The following is a 19,934-nucleotide window of genomic DNA, read 5'->3' as shown; positions in this document are numbered from 1 at the left end:
GGTCCTCCATGCCAGTGCCTGCAGCAGGAAAGCAAGCACCCCCGCCGCACTACCAACAGCTGAGATTCACGGGCGGCCGCTTGTTGCTTGTTGCTCCCGCGACATGGGGAAGTGAAAATGAAATTGACTTTTCCGAGAAATGATGAAAGCGGCGTGGCGAGCCAATGAGCGGTGGCGGAGAACTTCCGCACCTCACTGCCGGCCGCTCGCGCCCTCCCTCGGCCTCCACCTCTTGGTTGCACAAGCCTTGAAACAAACACTGGGGAGGAAGGGCGGAGGGAGGCGGGCGAAGGGGGAGGCGCGGGAGGGCGCACGGCGGGAGGAGGGCGGGGGGTGGGGGGATTTCCAGCGGCGGCGCTTCGCAGTTTCCTCTCCTTGTTTTGCTTTCGATCTGGACTGTTCTCAGGCAAGCCGGGGAGTAACTTTTAGTTTTGCTCCTGAGATTATTCAACTGACGGGCTTTCGTTTCCATTTCCCACACCCTAACAACACTTCATACCTTGTGGAATTGCACTGGTAGCGTTGAAAAAAGCACACTGAGAAGGTAACATTTTTTTTTCCTCCCCCAAATTATAGTTGTGACTACACGTTGTGTTTTCTCTTGAAGGCAAGGGAAAAGGGGCTGTGTGTGTGTGTGTGTGTGTGTGTGTGTCCCCTGATGCTTTGACACGCTGTTTTGCAGACAGAAAATGCCGGGATCCATAAATATTAATACCGGTTGGTGGAGGATCAGTCGGCGTAATTATGGATCATCTGATTTCTGGGGGAAAGCAGGTTCTGCTGCTGTTGCTGTTGCTACTGGGGCTGCTGAGGCTGCGAGGAGGAGGAGGAGGTAGAGAGGGAGGAGGAGGAGGTTGGTGGAGGTTTAATTTCACTTTTGGATTTGCAGATGTGAAGAGGTGGCTTCAGGGACACAGATCTACTCAGTGTTGATTATGTACCTCAGGTGTTGTGTGTCGGGGAGCGGGTCCGCTGGTGTCGGCCCTCACTTAAAACAAAAATTGTCCTGTCTGTGTGTGTGTTTACATCCACTGCCGCCCGGCAGACCCAAAGGAGGAGAGCAGGTTTTCTTTGGAGCTGGCGGCAGCCGCTAGGGTAAATAAGCGGGCACCGCTGCCCTCCCGCCGCCAGCTGCCCGCGCTCCAGCAACAGCAAACTTGATGGGGCGCCCCGTGGCGAAGCTGGGGCTCACCTACCCGCCCCGGCTCGGCTCGGGGCAGGGTCCTGGGCATCGGGTGCTGGCAGCCGGAGTCGGGCTCCAAGCCTGGCCTGGCCGACGCGCCCGGCTTCCTGGGGGCTGGGCCGCCGCCGCCGCCGCCACACGGGAGGGACGCGGCGTCCTCCTTCCCGCCGGCCAGCATCCGGCTTGGCCTGGCCCTGGGGCTTTGTCATTGCACTTGTCCGGGCGCTCAAGGGGGCTCAGGAAAGCGCGTCCAGGGAGGGTGTCGCACAGAGTGGTCATCTGGCACTGGCCGCGACTGCGGCCTAGTGCCGGGTGCCTCGGGGTCCCCATGGCGCCCCGGGCGGGCCTGGCGCGCTGGGCCTGACCCGCCACCGCTACGGAGCGGGCGAAGTGGGGGCGGGGAGCCTCTGGGGACCAAGCGGCGCCCTGCGGGCTGGCTTCCCTTCTCAGGTCCTGAGGCGCAGGGCGACGGTGGTGGGTTGGGGGCGTGCGCGCCCGCCTGCGCCCTCCGACCCCCGCTGTGGGCGCCGGGTGACATTCGTCCTCAGGCCGAACATGGTTGGTGCAAAGCCGCGGCCGCCACTTCCTTTCCGCCTCGCCCACCGAGCGATGCCGGCCACAGCCAATCGCGGCGCCCGCCCGCTTCCACTGGCATGGGTTAGTGGTTGGCACCCGCGAGGGGGCTCAAGGAAGCTGTCCCAATTCACAGGGTGTCACTGAGAACTCCTGTCCTCCCCCAGGAGGCAGCGGCATCACCCGCTGAGGGGCTTTTGCCACCCTCACCAGCTAGTCCCCTTTGGAAGCAGGAAAGGAAAGGCTGACCGCCTGAGCCGGGCATGAGGAGCGTGTGTGCGGGCACCGCTGAGGTCCCTGTGCCGGGTGGCGGAGGCAAGCCCCATGGTGGTCGGCATTCCATTTAGTGGGGGTGGCTCTTTCCCTGCTTTCTAACACTGTCATGTTTGAAGCTTGGCGGTGGATGGGGTGCGTACTACTCGCTCCTTGCTCCCGTCGGGGGCTGAGGGTGGTGCTGGCTGCCCTTGGATGAGGAAGAAGAAAATGTAGTTCTAAATGAGGCCAAGTGCTGGCCTGTGCCGCTGGGCGCCCGGTGGCTGTGATTCGGTCTGCTTTTGATGAATGGCTAGGGAGGGTGGAGGATACTTAGATTTCCTGTTGTGGATTTTCAGGAATCATCATCAAGGTTGCCATTAAGCCTGCAGACATTTATTAGTTTTCATATCCATGGCAAGCTACACTTGAACTTTAGCAGCCTGAACTTCTTTCTTGGTGCTTAAGGGCAGGTGCAGACAGGGGTCTGCCAAGCGACGACCAGGGGCGATGGTCTTGATGACAGACAGATGCTGGCTGTGTTACCAGGGCCCCAAGGGTGGTTGTTTAACTTCACCACATGCACCACACACACACACAGAACAGAGAGAGAGAGAGAGAGAGAGAGAGAGAAATTCAGGGTTCCTTGCTTTTCCTAGTCCCTTTCATCCTTCTGTTAGGATTGTAGTTGGGGGTTAGGAGAAAGAGGAAAAATAGAAACCTATAAACTCCTGGGAAAGCTTATTTCTTTCCTTAGGAAACTTTACCAGATGGATTTTTTTTTTTTGGAAGCATGGAATCTGGCCATTTGTAGGTGTAACCTTGAAACACCTATTGATCAATGTGGCAAAGTCCAGAATTTCACTGTAATTAGTGAATGATTAGAATTTACAGCAGCCTGTTGCATAAGAGCTAGGCTTTGGCCGCCTTGGATCCAAGAATTCTCCTGTATTGTTATGATTTGCAGCTGCTTCTTAAGATGAAACATGCATATATCTCATTCTTGTTGAGTCGTATTTTTTTCCTGTGTGCCCTCTAATTAGAATTCCACCTACTTCAGACTTAGGTACCTGTACAAAAATCATAATTGGTCATCATAATTAAAATTGAGGGTCTGTAGTCAAATTGCGAGTAACTTATGGCAAACAAGTGGTTGTTGTCAAGAAGTGACAGCTCCAGAAACAGTCACTCTTTTCTCTTACTCTGCTCTCTGAGATACTTTATTAGGCAAATATTTAATATACCACTGCTAAAGATGTTTAGACTTGGCTGTGGAAAATTTGAGACTGGATTTTCAACATCTGCCTCAATCTTCACAAGGACCTTGGCTCTCTTTGCCTACCATTACCTCGTATGAGAGCTGTTGTTTTTAGAGCATTTTCCCTTAGTTTCTTTTAGACAGTGAGCAGGTCACTGAATTGGGTATGTGGGTGGTTGTTTCCTTATCTGTCTCAGACCCAAAAAAGTCTTGAAGGAAACCAGAGAATTTATTCATACATGTAGTATTTGTGGGATGTGTGCTGTGTATCAGACACAGTGCTGGGCTCTGGAGTGAGTCAAGAACAAGACCTACAGCCTGTTTATAATCTGTGGTGGGTTGCATCCTAGTTAGTGAGCTGACAATAAATAAATAAATAAATAAATAAATAAATAAATAAATAAATAAATTCAAACATCACCTTTGGAGGTAGATTTTATGAAAGGTAAAATGCTATTTAACCATGTTTCCTAGGGGCACAATTGAAACACTGTGGAAGAACACTTTGGAGTTAAGCAATCTACTCATGTGTAAAACATTACCTTTGAAAACTGTTAGTAGCTTGTTCTGGGTGTGGAAAAACAATATGGAATAACTAAGGCAAAGTAGCAGGAAAATACCCAACAATTTGTTATTGTTAGTGAATTTTTTTCTATCAGAAGCGAAGTTAGGTCATATCCGTGGTAGACTACTTGATGTGGAATTACCAATGTTTGGACCAGTGCATTTCCCTTCCATATATCAGTTCCCCAAGCTGTGTTTGTGAATTTTCTTCTTCATTGCATCAGACTCCTCAAGTAATTATCTGTTATTACACATGCACCCTTAGCTGATTTGCGTATTCAGCTATATACTATATTTGTTCTGCTGTACCAGGTATACCAAGGAGAATTGATTTGCCTGCATGTGTTTAATATTTACTGTTTGTCCAGTGCTGTATTTGTAACGCTTTATATGTGAAAAATATATAATAGCATATAGGTAAATTTTATACTACCTATTTATAGCACAGAAACAGAAGAATACACAAAATAATATGTAAAACCATATAAATGCCGTGAAGTGTCAGTTCTGATCATTAGTAAAAATCAGTGCTACTTTCCTTCGGTAAGAGACACCATGTCCCTGCTCACATAAGGATGGGAGGTCAGGACCTCTGCCTTTGTCTGCCCTAATTTGAAGGGCCTGAATGTGATCAATATTTGGTGTTCAGTGTCAGCTTAGAGCATAATGGGCTGCTGGTGGGTGTGGCTGGTGGGAAGGCGAGCCTGTGAAAAAGTTTGGTGAAACCTGGATTTGTTGGCCCAGAATGACAACTTAGCTATAGGGTCCACATTGAAATCTGAAGCCAGTGTATCTTTTTTCTGAGATGCCAGGAGGAACTTATAGCTAGGATATGAAGGCCACAGTGCTGGTGAAGTGTGGCCAGGGCCTCTCTACACACTCAGAGCAGAGAGCTGGCCTGTAGTGGCCAGTGTTTTATCTGCAAGGATCCTGTTAAGCGAGCCACCTGGCTCCTATCCCCGCCCCTGCAACTTGGCTATGTATTAGGAAGATCTCCTGTGTCCATTTTTATCACTCAACTGTATACAACTTCCAGTCTGAACTGCTTGACTGGACAACACCGGTATTACCAACTCTAGTTCATTTCATTCTGGGTAGCTTTACAAGGAGGTTTTCCAAGCTTCCATGGCATAAGAAATGCAACATGATTTTATTTTGGTGCGCAGAAATTATTTTTGAAGTCCATGCTTATGGGTATGATCAAAAAGTTAATGAAAACTGTGCATTGTGATAAGCAGTTAGGTGTGGATTTGGAGCATTTTTTTAACACCAAAATAAACATATTTAATTCCATTTTCTCCTTTGTGTGTTTAGTTAGCCTAAAAGTCTTGTTAAGCTTCCTGAGGACCCTGTATCAGTAACTGAGTGTTGGGAGCTCACTGAAATATTGTTATGGCTGGTAATAGATGTTGTAACTTCTGCAATTATTTTGATAAATGAGCACAGCCATTGTGTTGCTCTTTCTTTAATATTTGTTGATGACCAGCTCTCTACAGGGCTGTCTATAGTGCAAGGTGCATGCCCCTGGAGACTTGGATTTGGCTTTAAGCTCTTTTCATTCCCTACCCTTTAGGGCCATACTTTCACATATGTAAATTATGACTAGATAGTTTTGCCACCCTCAAGGGCTAGGATATATGTGTATTATGAAAATCACCTATGAGGAGGCACCTTTATGGTTGAGACTGGCTGCAACCCCTTCTTCTGTTTGCCCTCTTCACCCCTACTGTGACCCTGTTATTCACCATTGCACACTCAGCCTCACAGGTGCAAGAGCAAAGGAGAAGAACCCCTTGAATCGAGGGTCTCCTCCTACCACCACATCTTTAACCTTTCCCTGCGCCCAGAGGCCAGCAATGTGGTAAGCAAGCACATTTTTAATGATGCTTTGAATAGCAGGCCTGTGGTCACTCTCTGCTGGCTCTGCCTGTGTTGACCTTGTCATGCAAACTGGTATTCATATTGTAGTTTGCTGTGACACTTTGAATTGTCCTAGTGGTGGAGGTGAGAAGGACTTGATTTTATGAGCTTTCATGTCTGTCCAGAAAGGCCAGGGAGAGTTGGTTTTTTTTTGTTGTTGTTGTTTTTTGCTGTTGTTTTGTTTCTGCTTCGGCTTATAGTTCCCTTTATCAGTTTAGTACTCAACTCTGATAAGCCAGAAAGAACTAGAGTTGTGCAAAGAATGTCTCCATCCGAGAAACAAAAGGGATGTGTGCAATTCTTTCTGATGATGCATTTCAAGCAGTTTTTATCTCAAGGGTGACGCCAATGGAGTTCCACAAAATGTCTTAGTTTAGAATTTTACAAGATAAAAGCCAGTCCAGTTTTAGTTGAAACATCACTGCTAACTACTTGCTGTATAATATTCATAAGTAATTTCTTCCCAGGCATACTTAGTAATAATCTGTTTGCTGACTATATAACTGCATTTTGATACTTGTACACTTGATGCAATCAAAGAAAAGATTTGAGTTTTCATTTGCATTTGCCCTTACTGCACTTGTGAATGTCTGGCTTCTGCATGCATCCAACAGAAGTACTTCTTGGTTAGACTGTCATCTGCTAGACCCATAAACTTTGAGTCCTGTTGACTTTTCCATCTCAGAAGGCTGACATGTGGAAGGAAAAAGAACTGCATGCAACCTGCTTTATTTCCAGGATTATCTAACCTGTTATTTTTGAGTCTTTTTTTCTCTTTATCCTAGATTATTGAAGAAAATGAAAAATAAAATTAGTGGTGAGAAGAATGTCCTAATGCCTAGAAATAGTGTTAGGTGTATGGGGTGGAGTGGGGTAGGGAAATAGAAGTGGTCAGTGTGTTGGAAAATGGGAGTTGGGGCTGAACGATGAACAAAGTCAAGTGGGGAGTACAATACTGCCTCTGGAATTCTTTTTTTTTTTTTAAAAAAGATTTATTTTTTTATTATTTTTTTATTGGAAAGGCGGATATACAGAGAGGAGAGATCTTCCGTCTGATGATTCACTCCCCAAGTGAGCGCAACGGCCAATGCTATGCCGATCCAAAGCCAGGAGCCTCTTTTGGGTCTCCCACAAGGGTGTAGGGTCCCAAAGCTTTGGGCTGTCCTCGATGGCTTTCCCGGGCCACAGGCAGGGAGCTGGAAGGGAAGCGGGGCCGCCAGGGTAGAACTGGCACCCATATGGGATCCCAGGCGTGCAAGGCGAGGACCTTAACCACTTGTGCCACCGCGCCGGGCCCTGCCTCTGGAATTCTTAAGTGGCAGAAAAAGAAGAGGCGATTAAACAGGTAGATTTTCTGTTCCTGTGCAAATATGGTTGAGGGTGTCTTGGAAGTGGGTGGAGCAGATTGGTAGTTAATGAACAGAATAACTCAAGGACCTGTTGAAATGCTAGAGGACCCTCCCCTTTTGACTTTGTGGTTAGACCTTTTTAACTTGGGGATGATAGGGTCTCATGGGAAAACTAGGAGGCACCAGCTAACTGAGTCAGTGTGGGGTTGTGAGTAGTAAGTTGTCATAGGGTACGACTGAAGTAATCGGAGAAGGCCATCAGGATGAGCAGTATCTGGGGAAGGGGCTTTCATTCCCACCAAGTGAGACCCAGGGCTCCAACCAAAACTGTCTTTGAGGCCAGCTTAGAGGCCAGGAGAGAAAGATACCTGTCAGTAACCTCAGAAATATTCAACTACCTTTTTCTGCCTCCCTCCCTGGCCCCAGGCTGCTTTTCCCTGGGGCTGTTTCATTTGTGTCAGACCACAACAGGTACCTGTGGAGGCAGGAAAGCAGAGTGGGCTGTGACTGCTTTTGTAGATAATAAATAGTTGGCCCAGTTTAGGCCTGAGCAGTGGCTCTAACACAGCCACATACTGAGTGTCACTGATTCACCAACTCCATGCAGGGTACTGTGCTTTGGATTGTAAGTGGAAACAAAATTTCTGGAATTCAATCTGGTAATGCTGTTTCCTAGAATCTATTTACCTGAAGTACCCAGAGGGAAACAAAGACATATAGACAAGGATGTGGAGTGAATTAGCTTTTGTTCTGGGCACACTTGGAAACAACCTAACTATGCAGCAGTAGTAGCACATTTAAATAAATTGTGTCAGTCTAAGTGTATAAGATAGCTTACATAATTAATGTTTATAGCATTTAGCTATGGGAACATTGGTTAAATAGGGGAAAATAGTAAATTGTCTCCCTAAGTTTATTTTAAAAAACATAATGTGTGTAGTTGTTTATCAATACAAAAAAAATGCTGAAAGAAATAGCATTTGTTGGTGGAATTTGCACATTTTTCTCCTTTTTGAAACACTTTTGTTTATTTCCGCTTAAGTTTAAAGCAACAGGTATGATTACTCCTCACCAGAAAGATGGTCTCAAGACAGGTGAAGTAGCTCCTGGCCCCCAGTTCTGACAGTGCAAGCTTTGGGAAAACAGCCTGAGTGTTGCCAAGAGGCTGTGGTGCGTGGACTTCAGCCTTTGGCACCAGGCTGTAGAATCAGAGCTTCCCTAGTCAACACCACTGTCCTGGTGCCACTCTTGCCACTTCCAGGGAGGCGGCCCTTTGGGGAAGTGGGGACATGTTGTGGTCGTCTCAGGGAGTACCCCAATCCGCTGTTTCCTGCTGTACAGAACACACAGCTCGGGAGGAGGAGGGTGTCTGTGCACGTTTGCTGCCAGGGCAGCAGTCTGGATGACACTGCTGCATGGCTCATCTGTCCCCCGTCAGAGAGCAACTAGACCCTGGGCATGTGGTCCCTCTCCCTCCCTGAATCTGAGAGGAAAAGCAAAGACAAAATGATGTTTGGGGATGAGCTGGAAAGGATCTAGGATCCTGACCTATCAGAACAACCTCGGGGTGTCTTCAAGGCCCGATCTTCATCCCATCTGAAATGGAAGCATCTCCAGCAGTACGGGCTATGGGATAGTGAGGGGGGTTAGATTTTTCTAGCAGCTAGGTAATGGTAGCTGGCAGCCCTAATCTTAGCTGTAACTACTTGGTCCTTATGAAGAGATAAGAGGTTTTATTATCCTTTTGGATAAGAGCAATTAATTTCGACAAATGGCTACCAATCTCCTTCTCAGGGTATAATGAAGAATAAAGTGCAAGTAAGGCGAAAGTAGACATGTCCAACGTGTTTTCTCTGTCTTTCATGTTCATTCCCATGTCAGCAGGCCAGTGTGTACTACCTAAGCTATGACCAGACCTTGAAGTTTAACTTTTCCTCTCTCACCTATCTTGAGAAGTCTCTTTACTGGAAAATGAGTCATTATGATTTCATCAGTGTGACCTCTGAATTTTCAACTGTGGAGGATATCAAAATCCCTAATATTTATCTGAAAAGAATACTAGAAGAGTTTTGTTCCCTTGATGAATATGGAAATGGTTGTGGAATTCGGAGGTCAAATGTGGAAGCACAGTCACAAAGTGTTGTTGAAGACAACGCTGTGCAACACAAATACAACATGAGCCCCATGCATGCCTATACTTTTATTTTTTGTTTTAAAGGTTTATTTACCTTTATTGGAAAGGCAGATTTACAGAGAGGAGAGACAGAGAGAAAGATCTTCCGTTTGTGGGTTCACTCCGCAAGTGGCCATAATGGTCAGAGCTGAGCAGATCTGAAGCCAGGAATCAGGAGGCCTCTCAGGGTCTCCCACATGGGTACAGGGTCCTGAGGCCATAGGCCATCCTCCAGTGCTTTCTCAGCCCATAAACAGGGAGCTGGATAGGAAGCAAGGCAGCCAGGACATGAACCAGTGCCCGTATGCGATTCCAGCACATGCAAGGTGAGAACTTTTGTCACTAGGCTATTATTGTGCTGGGTCCACATGTCTGTAGTTTTCAACTAGCCACATTAGAAAAGTAAAAAAACAGTAGCAGTGTTTTGGTAGTGAACTTAATTTAACATGTTTTGTCCAATATATTATCGTCTCAATTTGTTATATGAAAATGCTACTGAGAGTGGGATTTGTGTTTGGCACAGTGGATTAAGCCACTACCTGCAATTACAAACATCACATCTGGGTGCTGGATTGAGTCCTGGATGCTCTACTTCTGTTCCAAATCACTATTAATGCACCTGGGGAAGTAGCAGAAGATGGCCTAAGTACATGCTACCCAAGTGGCAGAACTGCATAGGCTCCTGGCTGCAGCCTGGCCTAGCTCCTGCTATTGCCGCCATCGGGGAGTGAGGCAGAAGATGGAAACTGTCTCTCTCTAACACTTTTCTATAAATAAATACATATTTTAAACAACAGTCCTACTTGTTGTTTCATGCTAAGTCCTTGAGATTCAGTGTGTCTTTCATAAGTACAACATGGGTTACTGCAGCCTGGTCACCTTTCACAGGCTCAGGAGACACATGTATGTGTTAGTTGGTGCAAGATTAGGAAAGGAAGCAAGGCACACAGAAAGTGTAGGAAAAGCCTTCCTACAAGGACTGGAGGAAAGCAGAGAGTTAGGGGGTAGGCCAACTCCTTGTGCCTCTCTGCACAACCCTTACCCAAACAGCCAGACACCCCACATTTCTACAGAAACAGCACCCTGAATGTGCCATGTGTGTGACTGTGAACCCTGCACATCTTCAGGAATGTTTTCTAGCCTCTTGAACTGTCAGGCAAGTCATTAGTTAAACTGAGTTCTTCCATTTCTGTCACGTGCATGCATGCTGAGGTATTTGAGAGGCCGCGATTGTGTTGGTTCTTTGCTTTCCCCACCCATCCTGAATAGGCAGCAGTAAGAACTTGATAAATATTTGTTTATTTGATTTCAGCTATAAAGCAAAGGTTAGCATGGAAGGCCAAGTCCCAGCTCAGGGAGAGTGGCATGATCTACGTCAGGTGAGGAGCCCATCTGGAATATATATCATGGACTGAACACAGAAGCCTTGGGGCTTGACACTCTTCACAGGGTTAGGATTCAACATCCAGAAGGTGAAACATTTGAGGTGTTTCTGCCTATACCAGACCTTTAAAATGCCAGGGCAGTGCATTCCTTTGACTTCTTAACTTCAATGAGAGCACTAATATTTCTTCATCCATATGAATAAACTGTACTTGGTGATAAACACTAAGGTTAGATTTTTTTTAGGAGCTACTATTTAGAAATATGTGGATTCCTTATTAATAATAATTTTGCTGTTAACAAACACTTTCAACCCATAAGACATACATCATGAGATTTTTTTTTTTAAATCAAGTGCAGTATTTTACTGTTGCCTTCATTTTGTTCTCTGTGACTAACTGGTGGGTTGAAGCAATAATCTTATCCACAGAACCAAGGCAATTTATTTTTACTGAAGCCTACCTAAGAACTGCTTAGGTAGCTTTTCTTTGCAAGATTAAATGCGACCTTCACAGAATCATGTTAGCAAGGCCAGCAGCTAGAAAAATAAAGACCAAACCAAACCTTCAGTGACAAAATTCCCAGCTGCTCAGTGGGCCAGAGCTTTCCTGATTACCTTCTTCCAATAAAAACACCGTGATTAGTTTTAAGTGAATTCTTGTAGGTTTGGGGATTTGCAACTGACAGAGAAATAGGAAAGCATAATCTCATTTTATAATCATAATCCTTAAGGCAAATCTTGATTGACTTTTTCTGGGATGCTGGGATTTTGTTTATATAGGAAAAACTCCCCCTCATGGGTACTAGTCAGCTGACCTTTCAAGTTGAAACCCCTGAGAAGGAGGGAGAAGGGAGAGGGTACAGTTAGGGAAGTTCTGAGGTTTCCGACTCTCTTTCCACCTAGAATGAAGGTAAGAACTGGGCACCCGGCCTGGGCACCTGCAGTAGAGAATGCAGGTCATCTTTCCCTTTCACCTTTGGGTGTGGTTCTGTTGATGGTTTGTGAAGTCAGGTGAATTAAAACCATCACAAGGTGGGAGGGGATTGACTTCCCATACAGGTGCTTGTCAGCCTCACAGCTTTGCTTTTCTGCAAAGAGTTTGCAGTTTGGGAGACAGAGAAGAGTCAGGTGTTTACCTGAATCAACTGTTCTGATCATTCATTGTCATGTGTTTAACAGTATTTTATTCAGTACAAAGTCTGCTAAGAAGAGGGAAGTATAAAAAGGAAGAAGTTGGCTAGCTAGGTAGGTTGATGATCTGCATTCTGTATAATCTGATTAATCCCAATAGAAAAAATAGAATCAAGTGCCAGAAATGGTTTTAGGTATCTGTGATTCCTTTTTAGAACTTTCTTAGGCCATGTGGATTTTCTCATTGGGGGTTGCGAGGCCACAGTGTTTGTGTGACAGATTTTTGGCCAAGTGTATACCTTTGATTTTTCTTTTAGAAGAACCAATTATTTTATTTTTAAAGATTTATTAATTTTTATTGCAAAGTCAGATATACAGAGAGGAGGAGAGACAGAGAGGAAGATCTTCTGTCTGATGCTTCACTCCCCAAGTGACCACAATGGCCAGAGCTGTGCCGATTCAAAGCAAGAAACCAGGAACTTCTTCCAGATCTCCCATGTGGGTGCAGGGTCCCAAAGCTTTGGGCCGTCTTCGACTGCTTTCCCAGACCACAAGCAGGGAGCTGAAAGGGAAGCAGGGCTGCCACTATTAGAACCTATGCCCATATGGGATCCCTGTGTGTGCGAAGTGAGGACTTTAGCAGCTAGGCTACTGCACTGGGCCTAAGAACCAATTTCTAATAGAGTATAAACGCCTGTGTTGGAATTGCTGGTTGTTTCTCAGCAGCCATCTATCTACCTGCAGTTTGGTGTGTAGAGCTGTTGTCTGGTGGCTCCTGCATTCAGGGTCACTGCAGTGGTCAAATCCTGATGATTATCTCCACTATGCTTCTCTGAACCTAGATGAGTGCTTAATAAACCTAGCCCTGGGAGTCTATGCTGGGATAACCTGGCTCTTCCCGTGAGCCAGAGAGCTTTTCTCCCCAGAAAGGACAAGACCAGGTAAGGGAATTAGCCTTTATTTAATTTGCATGTGTGTGTGTGTGTGTGTGTGTGTGTGTGTGTGTGTGTGTGTGTGTGTGCGCGCGCGTCCCCACAGCAGATAAGTTCCCTGGAGTTAGAGACTGATTATTATCCACAAGAGGACTGCAATAAATGGTAGCAGCAAGCAGTGAATTAATAAATACCATTGAGTCATTTTTCTATTGTAGTTAAGTTTGCATGACACAATCTAGCATTATAATCACTTTTAGACCTGAAATTCAATGGAGTTAAGCCCATTCACAATGTTGTGCAGCCATCATAGCTCACCATTTCCAGAACTTTTCCATCATCTCAAGCAGAAACTCTAAACAAATTCAACAATGACTCTGTTCTCCTACCATTCTGCTTTCTGTCTCTATGGAGTCATCCACCCTGGGTACCTTATGCAGGTGGAACCATATAGCATCTGTCGTTTTGCTGTCTGGCTTTGTTCATTTAGTGGAATGTCTTTCAGGTTTATCTGTGTTGTAGCAGGCACCAGAATGTCATTGATTTTTTAAGACAGAATAATATTCCCCCAGCTTGTTCATTCCTCTGTGGGTGGCCATTGAGGTAGTGATTAGTATTAGGATAGGGTGAATAATACTGCTAAGGATGTGGGGGTGAAGGGTAAAACTCTTCTTTTGGAGTCCTTGCTTTTCGTTCTTTGAATCCAGTGGCATGCTGGTAATTCCATGTTTCACATGTTGAAGAACCACTGCATTTTTTCCAGAGTGGTTGTCCCATTTTGCACTCCCAGCAGCCAGTGCACAGGGTTCCAATTTGTCTATACCGTATGCATATATTTGTACTTTAAGTAAGAGCCATAATAATGAGTGTGATGTATTATCTCATGGTTTTGATGTGTGTTCCCCTAATAGTCACTGATGTTGAGTATTTTTGTGTGTGATTCTTGGCCACTTGTGTACCCCTGTGGCAGAAGTGTCTCTCTGTTCAGGTCCTTTGTCGGTTTTTGAATTGTTTGTGTTTTTGTTGAGCTGTGGGAGCAAGTCATTCTTATTGTGGTTTTGAAAATGACATAGTACTATGGTGTGCAAAGCTAACCAAGCTTCTCCCTGAAGACAGTACGTGGCGCTTGTGGCACAAAACCATCTTCAACATTTTGAAATGTTGTAAAACAGGCAGAACACACATTGGGGAATTAAGTTATGCCGGAATGCAGTAAATCAGACTGCATTGGTAAATGGGAAATCAGATAAAACTGCACAGTCTCTTACAGAATTCTAAAATTGGGATTTTCCTAGCAGCTATTGTCTGCCCCCTCTTTTTTTTTTTTTTTTGCTGGAGAAATCTAACCATCTCTCCAGTTCTGAGACTTGATTTAGGATTTAGTATGAAAATACTTCAAAAATTCTTGGAAAAATGGAATGAAAGATAACTTTAGTTTGAGGCAAAATTTTTTTAAATCCATGTCATTTTTTTGTAATACTTATTTTCATAAACTTATTGAAGACTACTTACATGTATGGATTTCAGACTTTTTGCACTAAAATAAACATTTTTAAATTCCATTTCCCATAGACTATTTGAGATACTGTTGTGAATTTTATTGAATGGTAAATTAAACAGTTTTTTAAAAAAATTTATTTTAGCTGTATTTGAAAGGCAGAGTTACAGAGAGGAGAGACAGGGAGAGAGGAGAGAAACAGAGAGAGAGAGAGAGATCTTTTATCTGCTGGCTCACTTCCCAAATGGCTGCAATGGCCAGAGCTGGGCTGATTGAAATCCAGGAACTATGAGCTTCCTCTAGTTCTCTCACATGGTTGCAGGGGCCCCAGGACTTAAGCTAATGTGTGCTGTTTTCATAGACCTAGACCATAAGCAAAGAGCTGGATGAGAAGTGGAATAGTCAGAACATAGACTGGTACCCATATGGGATACTGCTGCCACAGATGAAGGATTGGCCTACTATGCCGTGATGCCAGCCACGAACTAAACAATTATTATTTTTTTCTTTTGTATTTCAGTCTTGAAATCTTTGATTAGGAGAATAACAACAGTGCTTGATAGCAGTGCTTGAATCTCATGGAAAGAAAAAACCTTAGGGCTCGTCATTTCTGTGACATTTTAGGCTAAGTATAAAATAAAGCCCCAGAGTACTACTTGCGGGCTTAAGAATTCAAATATAATCCATTCAGTAATTGTTCAGTATTACAACCTGAGTGGGTGAAAAAATTGTTGAAGGCTGTGACAACATTTGCTAAGAAAGATGAAAAAAAAACATTGTGCATTTTGTTGTGAATTAGCAACAGAACTTGAATCCCTTTATTTGTCTTTGCAAGGGCTGTGGTCAATAAAGAAATTCAGTGAAGTATTCCAACCGAATAGTAACAAGTTTACCGTTGCTTGGAAGTCTGCTCTGCTCAAACGTTTTTATTTTGCTTCCTCCTCCGGAAGAGCTGGTCTTGGGGCGTGGGAGGGTGTGGGAGTCTAAGCAGAGGAAGCAGTACAGTAGGTGTTGGCCTGACAGCTATGTGACCCTTGAGGAGCTGGAGACATTCTCCTTACCTTCAGACTTGGGTCGAAGGTTAAAAACAGCCTTACAACACGCCAGTCAGTTCATACCACAAGCATAGATGTGATAAATGATGGAATTAAATGGGAGATGCTTTTTTTTTTTTGGTGAAAATTCGTGATAAAACTCAGACAAACTAGTTCCTTCAGAAGGTGCTTTTGATCAGCTGCATGGGAAGCACGTGACTGGGAAGACGTGAAGGTGGACATTCCTGACCCATGTTATCAAAGTACTTGCTCTTTTTTTTCTTTTTTTTAATTATATTTTTGACAATCTTTACATAGTTAATTAGGGTAAAAAGGTACAAGGGCTATAGGAAAGTGGGTAAGACTATTATTTCCATATTGTTTCCTTCATATATCTGAGGTAAAGGGAATATTGAGGGAGAAGCCCCATCCAGTCTCCCACCCACCCCAGGTCCCTGATGTGGGGCATGCTCTGAGATACTTGCTCAAGTGGTTTTGATAGTTCACCAGTTATGAATCGCTCGCTACCAATCTCGCCACTCCAAGCACGATGAGGTTGTTGAAGAATCCACTGATTGACATAGTCCATCATAGAGTCTCCATTTGTCCAGTACTTCGCTGCCAACATATAGCTGAGATGGTTGATTGACAAAGTATTTGCTCTTTAGGTAGAGAGACAGTAGGCACATACTGTGTGTGTGCGCACACACATGCACGCACGTTAGAGGAAAGGATGAAATATGGGCCGAACAGAAGCAAACCAAGCATGAAGCTAAGGAAGGAACTGAACTCAGGAACCAAATGAAAGAAACTGAGATGTGCTTCACTGCTGATTTCTGGAAGGGGCAGCTGGGGACAGACGAGCTGTAAGGATCCTCTTGGGGTTGAAGGAACAAACAGCAAGAGCAAAGGCCTTGGAGAGTTGAATATTCCTGGTTCCATGGAGAACTCTGTTGTCGTGCAGAGCATATAGTTCAGGGAGGAGCATCTGGACTGGTTCCAGGTAGCCATCATTATCTTTTTCCAGAACATGGATCCACATCCTTCTCAGTAAGGAAAGGCCTTGTTATGAGAACAGAGCAGCTATTTTTGGTGAGGTTATTAAGGTTCTGGAACATTTCCCCAACCCTCTTGTTATCATTTCAGAAAATGATAGATTATGACTGTTAGCAGCTGTGTGTGTCACAGCTGTCCACCTGCTACATGTAAGAAGGGGGGTGCTGGGGGAGGGGGCAGAATTCATTTGTGGTCCTCTGCACAGTGGACATTGCAGGAAGCACTTGACTGTGCTCTGGCCAGTATCCAGACCTGTCTCAGTCTTCAAGGCATTTTAGTGCCTCTGAGAGGGAGAGATCCAGAGGTACAGAATACTTTTTTCTACTCTTGTTTGTGTATTTTGATTTGGTTTATAAAGAGAGTGAAGTGATTATGAAGAGGTTTATAAGACTCAGGTGAGGAAGAGATAGACAGTTGTAACTCAGATAAGAACTCCAATGGGGAAGGGCAGGGCACACTGACACAATGCCAGGATGGGGTGGGCATTCTTGGAATGGCCCTTTCAATTGGCTCCTAGAGGGATTCAGCTTCTACTATCCACTACAAGGGGCTGTGCTCAAGATACTTGGAGCAATGCCCATGGATAACCAAGGAGCGGATGAGTGGATCTCTCAGACTGAAGGCTAAGCTGAAAAGGCTAATGCCACCGAGGTAGCCCACCATATTGCCTGCACACAGTTGAGGTTTCCTCCAATCCACCTCCCTATTGCAGTGTGAATGTACTGAAAATAGTACTGTCAACAGGTGTGGAGGGACATAATCTGCTATGGTTGACCAGTTGTTGTAACAACATTTATTGGCTAGACTGTCCCCTTTATCATAGGAGATTTAAAGGGCTTAATCAGAGGCCCTATACATTTCTGTATGGACTTCAACATACCCAATTATACATAACTGCCTTTTCAAACTGGCTGCACATTTGAGAGGGCAGTGAAATGTGGCTTCTAGGGCTCAGCAACATGACTCATGAGTTCCCCCAAAATTGGTTGAATTCAGTTGCAGTGATTGACTTAGTACTCTAGGTTAGCTCCCACCAGACACACGCCCAGCTGCAGTGGAGAGAGCTAATATGGTCTGTGTGTTTTCTGGTGCAAGAATCTGACAGCAGGTGGAAAACATGTCAGGCACATTGGGGGTTTTCTGTCATCACTCAACAAGGGTTGTAGTTAGGGCTCCAGGACATACAGCTAGCTCTCTCTGTTACTTAGCCAGCCTCAGTCAAGCCTTCCAGCTGCTTCTCTACCACATGCCACATCTTTCCCAATGTTCCTCAAACTTCCACCCCCCGCTCCCCATTTTCTCTGCAGCATGTCTTCCCAGTACTAATGACACAGATGTACCATCCTACTTCCTCTCTCTTGGCCATGTTCTTCCTCTTCTTCAGACTGTCTTTCCTTCCTTCAAACCTGAGGATCCCTTTTCTTTTCAGGTCCCGCTTAGAGGACCTCCTCTCCCTTTCCAAGCTTTCCAGATCCTCTCTTTCTTCCAGACTTACTCTATAGAATATAGTAGAGCCTCCCACTCCCACCTGAATACCTACCTATACAAAATGCAGGGTCATATTCCTGGGAAGGGGGTGAAGTGATGGGCTGAGCCACTTTAGAGATCGAGCCAGTGGCCACTGGTGATAAATACTAATGTTCTGTTGTCATGGGAGATGTGCTGTCTCAGGCTTGGTCAGCCTCTGCTTGCTTCTCTGGTGTCACCTCGACAGGATGCCTCATTTCGCCTTTGATACACCTGCTGCCGTCATAGCCGTGGAGTCCCTTAAGGACACAGCCCGTGTCTCTCCCATCTTTGGGTCTTCCATAGAGCCTTTAGTGGTAGTTACTAATATGAAAGCTCAGTAAGGTTTGATTGAATGAAATGTTGGTTAAAGGCAACTCAAGGGAGATGGTGGTGTTGCAACGCAGTCATTTAGGTTACAGCCTGTAACACTGACATCCCTTATGAGTATCATTCAAGTCCTGGCTGCTCCACTTAATGGTCCAGCTCCCTGCTGATGTGCTTGGGAAAACACAGGAAAATGACTGAAGTGATTTGACTCCTGCCACTCACGTGGAGAACATTGTAGAGATCCAGGCTTCCTGCTTTGGCCTGACCTGGCTGTGACCATTGTGGCCATCTGGGGAGTGAACCTGCAAATGGAAGATCTTTTTCTGTTTTTCCCTTTCTCAGTTCACTCTAATTTTCAAATAGATAAAACAAGCTTTTAAAATGTAATTCAAAATTCTAACATTAGTCTTAGCTTGATTCACTTGAGACAAAATGTCATGAAAACAATAAAAAATAAAATTAGGTTGCTTGTCTTTCCAGCCCTGTTGTTCAGGTTGTCATTTGTTCATATGATTTATCACCATGTGCAGCTAGCATCTGCCTTTGCCCTCTGGCTCATTGCCCTAGGTGCCCTTCCTTACCAACAAACGATCCATGTGTATCATTTCATCCAAAGTACTATGTTTGGTGTTTCAGAAGGTTCAAAGGTGACTTGGTTGATGTTGTTGCCTGCAAGAACTTTCACAGAGATAAGCCTGTTTTCAAGGATATGGAGTCATGAACTGTGGTTTATTTAGAAGCCGAAGGAGTTGTTGGGAGAGGCGATCAGAGGGTCAGGAGGGGGTGAATTATGGTGGCCAGGAGTCCAGTTTTTACTGGCTAGGCATTGGGGGGCATGGGGGGATTCTGATGAGGTGAGAAGATGATTGAGGCGGTTCATCTGGTGCACATTTGGCAAGGCAGAGAATGCACTTCTGCTCCTGAAGATGGGCTCTGCATACCATCCAGCTTTCTGTGGAACAAGCTGGCCTTGTCCTGTCTGCGGTTAGGGAAAGCACTGATGCTAGCATTTTTGGAATTTCTTTGGGGGAAGTCTTATGGGAGCTCAATGCAGTCTCATCCTGTACCTTTCCTCCTCCTGATATAAATTCCCATTTATTTCTTCTGACAGTTGCTCTGCCAGGTTGCTATGAAGACATTTGTTCACAGGTGAGGAAATTGGTTTGGAGGAGTTAATGGGTTGTGAGTGATGAGGTTCAGAGGCAGGTGAACCTGACACCCATCCTGAGCTCTCGCCATTATACTGGGCTTCAGCAAAGAGAGAGAGAGAAACTGTTGTGGTCCTGGCGTGGGCCAGCAGGTAGGGAAACGGAAACCATCAGTGGATGCCAAATGTAGTTTTATACTATCATTTGGAAGGTGTTGAGAGGTAGTTGAATACCTTATAAAATACTGGAATTCTGCACCTTGCCGGAAGAGACATTTTTGCTTTGGAAAGACTCTTTTTTTGTGATGAGAATGGATCACAGTTCCAGTCTCTTGCTAGTGGGAATTTTGTTGGCAATTGGGAGTTTATTCCAAGGAAACAATCAAACTGGTGAAAACCATCGTACAGAAGTTTACAGTTATGTGTTGGTTCTCGGACCTGAGTTTTAACAGAGAGTTGAACCAGATGGCTCTGCAAGAAAAATCATGAATAGTAGGTAACAAGTGACTTCTACTGAGAGCATAAATCAGAGGGAAGATTCAAATTCTCAAAGTGGTGGGAGGAAGGAGGCAGGCAGGGTCTATGTACTGATGTCAGGGGAGAGAAAGAAAGAATACTCCGGGGGAAATGGTAGTGATTTTCAT

The 19,934-nt window shown here is 45.0% G+C and overlaps 1 protein-coding gene across 4 annotated transcripts in view; it reads left to right on the top strand.

The window, feature by feature from the left end:
* Nucleotides 1-303: 303 nt before the first annotated feature.
* Nucleotides 304-19,934, top strand: part of IRF2 (interferon regulatory factor 2) — a 93,195-nt gene continuing 73,564 nt past the window's right edge. For 3 of the 4 annotated variants that reach the window (XM_040965964.1, XM_040965963.1, XM_040965961.1), the window contains exon 1: nucleotides 305-544. The gene's annotated coding sequence lies outside the window, so the exon portion shown is untranslated. Of the gene's footprint in view, nucleotides 545-19,934 lie in introns of all 4 variants that reach the window. The other variant, XM_040965962.1, reaches the window with a different exon arrangement.

The sequence above is a fragment of the Ochotona curzoniae genome, unplaced genomic scaffold, assembly GCF_017591425.1.
Source record: "Ochotona curzoniae isolate NIBS_2020 unplaced genomic scaffold, NIBS_Ocur_1.0 scaffold_4505, whole genome shotgun sequence".
Classification (NCBI taxonomy): domain Eukaryota; kingdom Metazoa; phylum Chordata; class Mammalia; order Lagomorpha; family Ochotonidae; genus Ochotona; species Ochotona curzoniae.
This window is presented reverse-complemented; position numbering and strand designations above follow the sequence as displayed.